Source organism: Asterias amurensis, chromosome 7 (genome assembly GCF_032118995.1).
Source record: "Asterias amurensis chromosome 7, ASM3211899v1".
NCBI lineage: Eukaryota > Metazoa > Echinodermata > Asteroidea > Forcipulatida > Asteriidae > Asterias > Asterias amurensis.
Window position 1 is genome coordinate 23,608,188 of NC_092654.1, and position 9,108 is coordinate 23,617,295.

The window sequence follows — 9,108 nt, forward strand, 5'->3', positions numbered from 1 at the left end:
GTACATTATACGGAATAGATTTCAAGAACGAGATGGAAACAACTATTGACCCCTTCCACGCACGTCACACGCGGCGACTGTCGTACGCTCACCATTTTGGTTGGCAGTTATGTCTTCGTGTATAAAACGCCGCTTCGCCTAAAATGCGCACTTCACTGACATTGACCACCAAAAAAACGCATCCAAGATTATTCTGATGATGACGTCAGGTGAATATGGTCAATATCACACTGCAGAGGGTTCCGTTTTTAGAAGCAGAGCTTGTAGGATAAGTTCATACTATGGTAGTTTCTACTCCACGGTCAATGCCTTTAACGTAATGCCAAACTAACCACAATCAGCATTGGATGTTAACCGTCATACGCGTGACATGTCTTGGGATGGTTAAGATTTAGCGCCCCCTAGCGGCGACTCCGCGCATGGTTATCGTCAAAACTACCGGCGTATGGCAAGAGCACATCAATGCATCCAGCAACGGAAATAGACCACTTAATGATTCCACTCGAACAGTTTAATATTAAAAACAACCCAGATCCCCCTGAAAAGCTATCAATCTTACAGATCGGTTTGGTCTCCTTTTTTAAGCATACTTTTTTCTTCTTTTTGGTCTGTCTCTTCTATGTCAGTAACAGATTGATACAACTAATCAAAGCTAAGAATCGGTACTACTGATGGGCTTGCATGGTTTACAACGCCTACTAGACAAGCCAATCCATCAGTACCAAAGGTCTTCATGACATCCCCCCTCCCCGTGAACTTGTCCCACTTGTCTTAAGCCGTCTATGATCATCTTTAAATACATGACCCAAGATCAACTCGCAACATGACACCAATGGTTCAAACGAACATTAGGACTGGGCCCAATGTCATAGAGCTGCTTCAAACAGTAGCTAAACACAACAAAATTCTGCTTACCAGTATAAGGTTACCAGCGAAACTACCATGTCACAAGTACAATTTGTGACTGGGATCCTGTTAATTTCTGCTTTGCAGAAAGTACACAGTATACAGTGCTAACACACATAGGTGTATGGGTAAAACCAACTAATATTCTTTATCCCCGATGCAAATTTAACATGTCTTATTATCGTTGCGGTACCCGCTGCCAAAACATAGGATTCGAACTGCCTCTAGCTGCCGGGCAACCTCGGTAGTCTAGTTGGTAAGACACTGCTCTAGAATTGCAAGGGTCGTGGGTTCGAATCCCACCCGAGTAACATGCCTGTGATATTTGTTCACAGGACTCGGGAAAGTACTGAGTATACAGTGCTAACACACATCGGTGTATATGGGTAAAAACCAATTAATATTGTTAAGCAATATTATCTGCTTAAGCAGCTCAATGAAACTGGGTCCCTGGTATTTCATGCAACATTGAGAATGACATGTTCCTGCCAAAAGAAACATTACTGATCCCATCTTTTGAAGAAGCATGTTTTAACCTTGACCTATCAACATTGATGTTTTCTGGTTAGCAGAAAATGTTTCAGTAAAATTCTCTGCTTAAAGGAATGGTACACGTTTAGTATTACTCAAAATAAATATTATCTTAAAGACTGACTTGGTAACGAGCATTGGGGAGCTGTTGGTAATTTTTCACTAAAATAACAAAAGACTAGTTGGAAGTCTTTTATTCCTAGCTGAAAGCACACAAGTTCGTCCAACAAGGGTGTTTTTTCGTTCATCATTTTCTCGCAACTCCGATGACCAATGTAGCCCAAATTTTCACAGGCTTGTTATTTTATGCTTATGATGGGATACACCAAGAGAGAAGACTGGTATTTGACAAATCCCAAACGTGTACCTTCCCTTTAAGCAGCTCTATCAAACTAGGCCCCTGGTCTTTCATGCAACATTGAGAATGACATGTTCCTCCCAAAAAGAAACATTTACTGATCCCAGTCTTCGAAGAAGCATGTTTTAACCTTGACCTATCAACATTGATCTTTAAAGATGTCAGTTGTTTGGTGAGTTAGTCAGGCGGGGTGGTTGTAGGGCAATGCCCCACTCTTATGACTTGATGAGACACTCGCAGGAGGCTGTAATGTTATCCAAAATATAGGTCAATCATTCCCTTCACTGGAGTCACTTGGACCCCATTTCTCATCCAAGCAGCTGTGCTGTGGAGTGGGAAGGCCCACTAACTAAGTCACTGCAAGAGGTACATTCACGGAAGAAAATCATAGACAATGTCTAAACATTTTTGTTGGAAGCTGTTTAATGCGTGACGCCAACATGTTCCGTTTTTTTGCACCACGGTGTCTTTCAAAAGAAATAAAGAATATTAATGACAACAAAACATGATTTGTTTAGTACCCCCACACAGTTTCTTTTTGAATAAGCGAAAGTAACAGAGTGAAAACCAATAATCTTCGGAGAAACTAAAATTGATATTACAACTGTAATAACTCCTTGGTCAAAATATACCCGGCTTCCTGTTCTCACGGGGCCTGAAACATTTGAGGGTCAGGATAACCCACAAAATGGTTCAAGAGTTTAGATTTTAACCCGGATTCTGCATTATTTTGACACTTTTTTGGCACAGCTTGCGGGTCATTATTGATCCAGAATGGGTCAGTCCCCACATTACCCTGATATCAGCTTCGACCCGGACGTTTTCAGTGATCAACACGTCTAGGGACGAATTCTGCATATACGATCATGATTTCCCGCTTACGTGCAAGCGCAGAAGTCCCTGCTTCCTTAAGCGCCGATTCCATGAGCATACGGTAAGCAGATCCACGAAGGGCCTAGTTGTTACATCAATGGTTCTTTTTAGGAACACGGTTAACCATAGAGAGATTTCATGTACAAAGTGTTACCGCAAACCTTATGATATGCCAAGCTTGTGATCAGTATCTATGAACAAATTTAAAGCGACGAGCCAGTAAAGTAAGTACTTTCTCTCATTGGGTTTTAGTGAGAAGAACAAGTATAAGGCTACGCAGAGTGAGAACAAGATTTGTAAGAAAGTAGAGAACACAGGTGACAAATAGACGGTACTGGGCGGTCAGTAAGGTTGGATTGAGGCGGGAAGTTCACACCTAAACTCTGCCGTCTATATGTCGTTATCTTCCCCCCTGAGCGCCCTTGTCAAACACGCTCGACTCGCGAGCCTTTACTGCGAGACGACACAGTCGGCGTTGGGTTACCGTGAATTGACACCTTGCCGAGATTTGCTAATTTATTTTTCATTAGACGCGAAATTACATTTTGCTGAGGAAGGAAATAAATACAAAAAAGTAGGACGGTGTGGGAGGTGGAAGGTAGTTCACCGTTGCCATGGTAATGCTACTCAGAAAGTAAGCGATTAATGGTTGCAATTGATAATGAAATTGTTTCTAAGGATACATCAGACGGGACGAGTTTATTTGACTTTAGCAGCTCTTTTTTCCTTTACATTTGCGTTTAATTTATGTTAAATGAGGAGGGACAATGATAAAGACAATGTTTATATTTATGGTACGTTATTATGATTTTGGTCTCTAAAACCTATGAAATAGTCACCAGCAATATCCAACTATAGCCATTTTCGAAACCACGGTTGTCATGTTTGGGCACCGGCTCAGGCTTTGTCCGCCTCTTTGAAGAGCAATAACGAAAGTGTGCGTTTAAAAAATGATTTTGAAAACTTCGTTGACAATTTAGCTTGTTGACACGTTGTAGATACCTTCACTCGCACCCCTCTGAGTGTCAGTCAATTTATACCAAAACACATCATCATAAGAAGGGAACCAGTCTACGAATAAACGGAAATAGCGGTGACCACAAACAGCGACCTCTGTCGTCCATTCTGTAAGTAAAAACTCGTCGCTTCATTCCACTGTGTTGGTCTGTACTATTTCACGTGGTGTAAAAAAAATTTTAAAAAAAGGAAAGCCAAACTAAGAATGTCTTTTAGAGATTCGTTTACTAATCTGATATACAAAAAAAGTGAACAATTATGTAATAGTTTTTTAGAGGAGACACCAGTAGGAAACCGTAGGAAACTCTTAAAAAGTGCTAATTCATTTAACATAATCTATCATTTTTATGCCAACTTATTACACTTGCCAACGTTTAAAAGCATAGTAGGGCCTATCCACCTTTGGTTTTTGGAACCGTTCGAATGTTAAAGGCAGTGGACACTATTGGTAATTGCCAAAGACTAGCCTTCACAGTTGGTGTATCTCAACATATCCATAAAATAACAAACCTGTGAAAATTTGAGCTTAATCGGTCGTCGAAGTTGCGAGATAATAATGAACAAAAAACACCCTTGTCACACGAAGTTGTGTGCGTTTAGATGGTTGATTTCGAGACCTCAGGTTCTAAATCTGAGGTCTCGAAATCAAATTCGTTGAAAAAAACTTCTTCCTCGAAAACTACGTCACTTCAGAGGGAGCCGTTGCTCACAATGTTTTTATACTATTAACCTCTCCCCATTACTCGTTACCAAGTGAGGTTTTATGCTGATAATTATTTTGAGTAATTACCAATAGTGTCCACTTTCTTTAAGGGTGGGTTAAAAGTGAAAATATTATAATCCACTAGAAACAAGTCATATACTTTCGCTGAGTAACGGAAAAGTGAGTTGACAAGATTTATTATTAGGCCTATAGTTTACAGAGCTTATTAAATCGGCTATCACCAATAAATATCCGCAAAAATATTTCCGTCTCAAATTCAATCGGCGTGAAGAATTTGATTCTGAATCCGATTTTAATTTGTGTTGGGTCGATAACGAAATCTTAACGTAAATACATCCTAAGATGCAGGTAAGCGTTTCCAATGATATGTCTACCACGTGCGGGCCGTACTCTATTTGAATACAACAGTTGGAATGACCGGCTTTCTCAGTAATGATTGTGGAGCTTCCTTTTTTAGCTGAACATTAATTGTCATTTAAAGGATTTGGGTACCTTTTCAAAATGTCCATAGATTTACATTAAACTTACAGGGTTTGAAGACAATGATAGTGGAAAGCTCCCCTTCAAATTTTACTTACTGAGGTGCTGTAGTTGTTAAGAAATGAGTAAAACAATGTCATGAAAATACGTTTGTAAATGATTAAAATAATTTTCGTCCCATGAGACGAAAATTATTTTCATGACATTGTTTTACTCATTTCTCAAAAACTACAGCACCTCAGCACGTAATATTTTCAGGGAAGCTTTCTACTATTATCTTCAAACTGTGTAAGTTTAGTGTAAATCTGTGGACATTATGTTTTTTGTCCTACAAAAGTTACATAGACCCTTTAATAGCAACTCTCGTAAAAGAAAATTGGCTTTGAAAGATAACATGAATATTAAAATTAAAACATGATAACAAAAATGCAAACACGACCAAATACCGCCTTGAAGATGCATACATTCAAGGGAAACATTAAAATAGTAACGATTATTTTCCTATACCTAACATGTAAACACATTAAAGACATTCGACACCTTTGGTAATTGTCAAAGATTGGTCTTCTCACTTGGTATATCTCAACATATGCATAATAACAAACCTGTGTAAATTTGAACTCAATTGGTCGTCGAAGTTGCGAGATAATAATGAAAGAAAAACACCATAGTCACAGAAAGTTGTGTGCTTTCAGATGCTTGATTTCGGGACCCCAAATTCCAATTCTCAGGTCTCAAAATCAAATTCAAATATTTGAGTGGAACATTACTTCTTTCTCAAAAACTACGTTACTTCAGAGGGAGCCGTTTCTCACAATGTTGTATACTATCAACCTCGCCCCATTACTCGTTACCAAGTAAGTTTTTTTATGCTAACAATTATTTTGAGTAATTACCAATAGTGTCCAGCGCTTTTAACACATAGGGAGAATGGCAATGTCAAATGAACTAATGTGTATTTTATTTTACCCTACACTTTTTCTAAAGACAAAACAAAAAACAATTCTGAAAACATATCACAATTTGTGGGATGACTTAGAACTACTCAGTGGAACTACTTGTGGTTCACAATTCGAAAGGTTGTACTGATTTTGATTGGCTAACTTTGTAGCTGTTTAAAACCTAAAATGAAATGAAATAAATACGTTATTTGATGAACGTAAAGGTGCAGCAAAAGCCATTTAAATGTAACTCAACTGACTGATGCTTTGAGATTGATTTCCTAATTAGTTTTAGGACGAGAAAGTTTGATGTTTTTGTATTATCCTAAATGTTTGCCAAACTGGTAATTAATCAGATCTTGCTACGAATACAAAAAAGCAGTTGAAGCTGCGCCAAAAGGCAAGTTGTGTTTTTGGCTATTATATTGTTGTAGGGTGTCGTCTGAGAATAACGTGATTATGTTTGCGCGTAAAAGAATATTGTCCATGTATTTTTGACAAGTTGGTCAAAATTTATTTATTCTGCTTATCTGCAATCGAAATAATATGTTGTCTTCAAACTTTGATACAAATTCAGACGTAAAGATCTTTCTTAACGGCAGTGGACACTATTGGTAATTACTCAAAATAATTATTAGCACAGAACCTTACTTGGTAACGAGTAATGGGGAGAGGTTGATAGCATAAAACATTGTGAGAAAACGGCTCCCTCTTGAGTGACGTAGTTTTGGAGAAAGAAGTAATTTTCCACGAATTTGATTTCGAGACCTCAGAATTAGATTTTGATGTCTCAAAATCAAGCATCTGAAAGCACATAACTTCATGTGACAAGGTGTTTTTTCTTCCATTATTATCTCGCAACTTCGACAAGCAACTGAGCTCAAATTTTCACAGGTTAAACAAATGTCTTGATGCAATTTATTTGCAATGTTCAAATAGTTGTTAAAGAAAAGGTTTATCTTTGGTTTTTGGAATTGTTTAGTTGTTTTATACCTTTATAAAACCTTAAAGTCACCTGGAAATAGAATTTGTTTTCTTTCAAACATAAGAGTATATGCTTACGAACAATAAAACAATAAAGTTGTTTGGGGGCTGACTCCGCCTACCCCTTTTGTGACGTCAATCGAGGCAGACTTTGCCTGCAATGCGTATAGTAAACACACGTGCAAAGTACATGTACGTCCAAGTCGTGAGTTGGTACATTTCAAAAAGTGTTTTTCCTGCATTCAGCAGCAATACACCTGGTCGGCATTTTTTATTTTTTTTTTTTGAAATGTACAAACTCACGATTTGGTCCGTACATGTACTTTGCAATTGTGTTTACTCTACGCATTACAGGCAAAGTCTGCCTCGATTGACGTCACGAACAGCACCCTCTCGGGTCGGGGTCTACTCTTAAATTTGTAAATAACATAAGAACTGATTTTTAAAACCTTAGCTCACTGTTATTCACATTCCACTCATCAAAACACATATATTAGTGACAAAAGCTTTATTTTGAAAAAATACCACTTCCAGGTGACTTTAATATTCAACAACCTGTGAAAATTGTATTTCAAAATTTCTTTTTAGAGCCTCGCAGTTTATCCTCGCAGGAAGACTAATCCGAAATAGGAATAAACAATCTGATATACGTTCTTGACATTGAGGTTTCTCAACTTCAAATTTGTTGGGATTAAAACTAATATATTTTTCCATAATCACATTACTTCGAAGTGCAATTATTCTGAAATTACTTTATGCTATCTAAAGCTACTGTACCTCTTACCATATTTTTTTTCTCTCTTTTTTCGACATTAATTTTAGATGTGATCACGAAACGTGTACACAGGCATTTCTGCACAGGACCTCCTCCCCCCCCCCCCCCCCCCCTCACACACAAGCAATCTCAAAACCGCAATTAAAGAGTTATAATTTGTGGTAGAGTTCAAACCGCTTCCAAACCTTAACACTCTACTCAATTAAGCATTAATACAACGGTAATAAGATTAGCTTCAATTCAAGATTGAATACAATATCAGAAGCCGAGGTTTAATAAGCATGACAACTTTACAACTTTTTCTTACCATTTCGGACGGTGTTTTTTCCGCCAAGTAGAGGACTGGACACTATTGGTAATTACTCAAAGTAGTTGTTAGCATTAAAACTGACTTGGTTACGTGCAATGGAGAGCTGTTGATATTATAAAACATTGTGAGAAATGGCTCCCTCTGAAGTAACGTAGTTTTGGAGAAAAAGGTAATTTCTCACACACATAATTATTAAAATACTTTGATTTGAAGGCTATTTTTTAGGCATCTGAAAGCAAACAAATTTGTACAACAAGGTTGCTTTTCCTTTCAATATTTTTTGTCAACTTCGATGACCAATTGAGTCAAACTTTTTACAGATTTGTTCTGTTATGCATTATATTTGGATACACCTAGTAAGGTTACTGGTCTTTGACAATCAAAGCCGTTCAGTGCTTTTAAGCACTCGTCGAACTTCCTATAAAAAGCTGTGTGGAACGTAAAGTCACAAACAATTAATAAAACTTATGACCCTTTTCAAAACTGGGTCGATAGACTTTTTCCTGCTAAACAAACGTCAATTTGCAGCAGTTTATCGCTTAATGATGATGTACTTTGGCCCCAGGGTTTCCACAGCCTTGACAAGAGACTACTCGTCTTCCTTTAAAGTGGTTTATAATTTACAATCCAAGTTTCAACTCCAAGTCTCGACTGCAGAGGAACCCGTACTCAAGATTTCATCTCCTGGATTGTAAAAAAAAAAATCCCCGGACCCAGACATTTGACAACATCTGATGCATGCATCTACCAGACACAAACACACAAAGGTTAATCATTATGATTAAACTGCTACATAAATACATGCTAAGTCAAAATACACTCAACATAATCGAATTTGTTCAGCAGACCAGATGACCTGAGACACATTAAAGAGCGAGGCAAGGGGGAATGGCCTGAAGTAGTCGAGAGGGGAACATCTGTACGCTTTATGAGCCATTTGAGTTCAACTTAAACTTTGGGGTTGAAGAAGAAGGAACCAAAGAGGGCGTGGTGCTGGTAGGAATCTAAAAAGCACAGATGTGTGTGCATTACAATTCGCCAATGTTCCATACAACTTTTCTAATAATATGACACTTAAAGGCAGTGGACACTATTTGTAATTACTCAAAATAATTATTATCATAAAACCTAACTTGGTAAAGAGTAATGGGTAGAGGTTGATAATATAAAACATTGTAAGAAACAGCTTCCTCTGAAGTAACGTAGTTT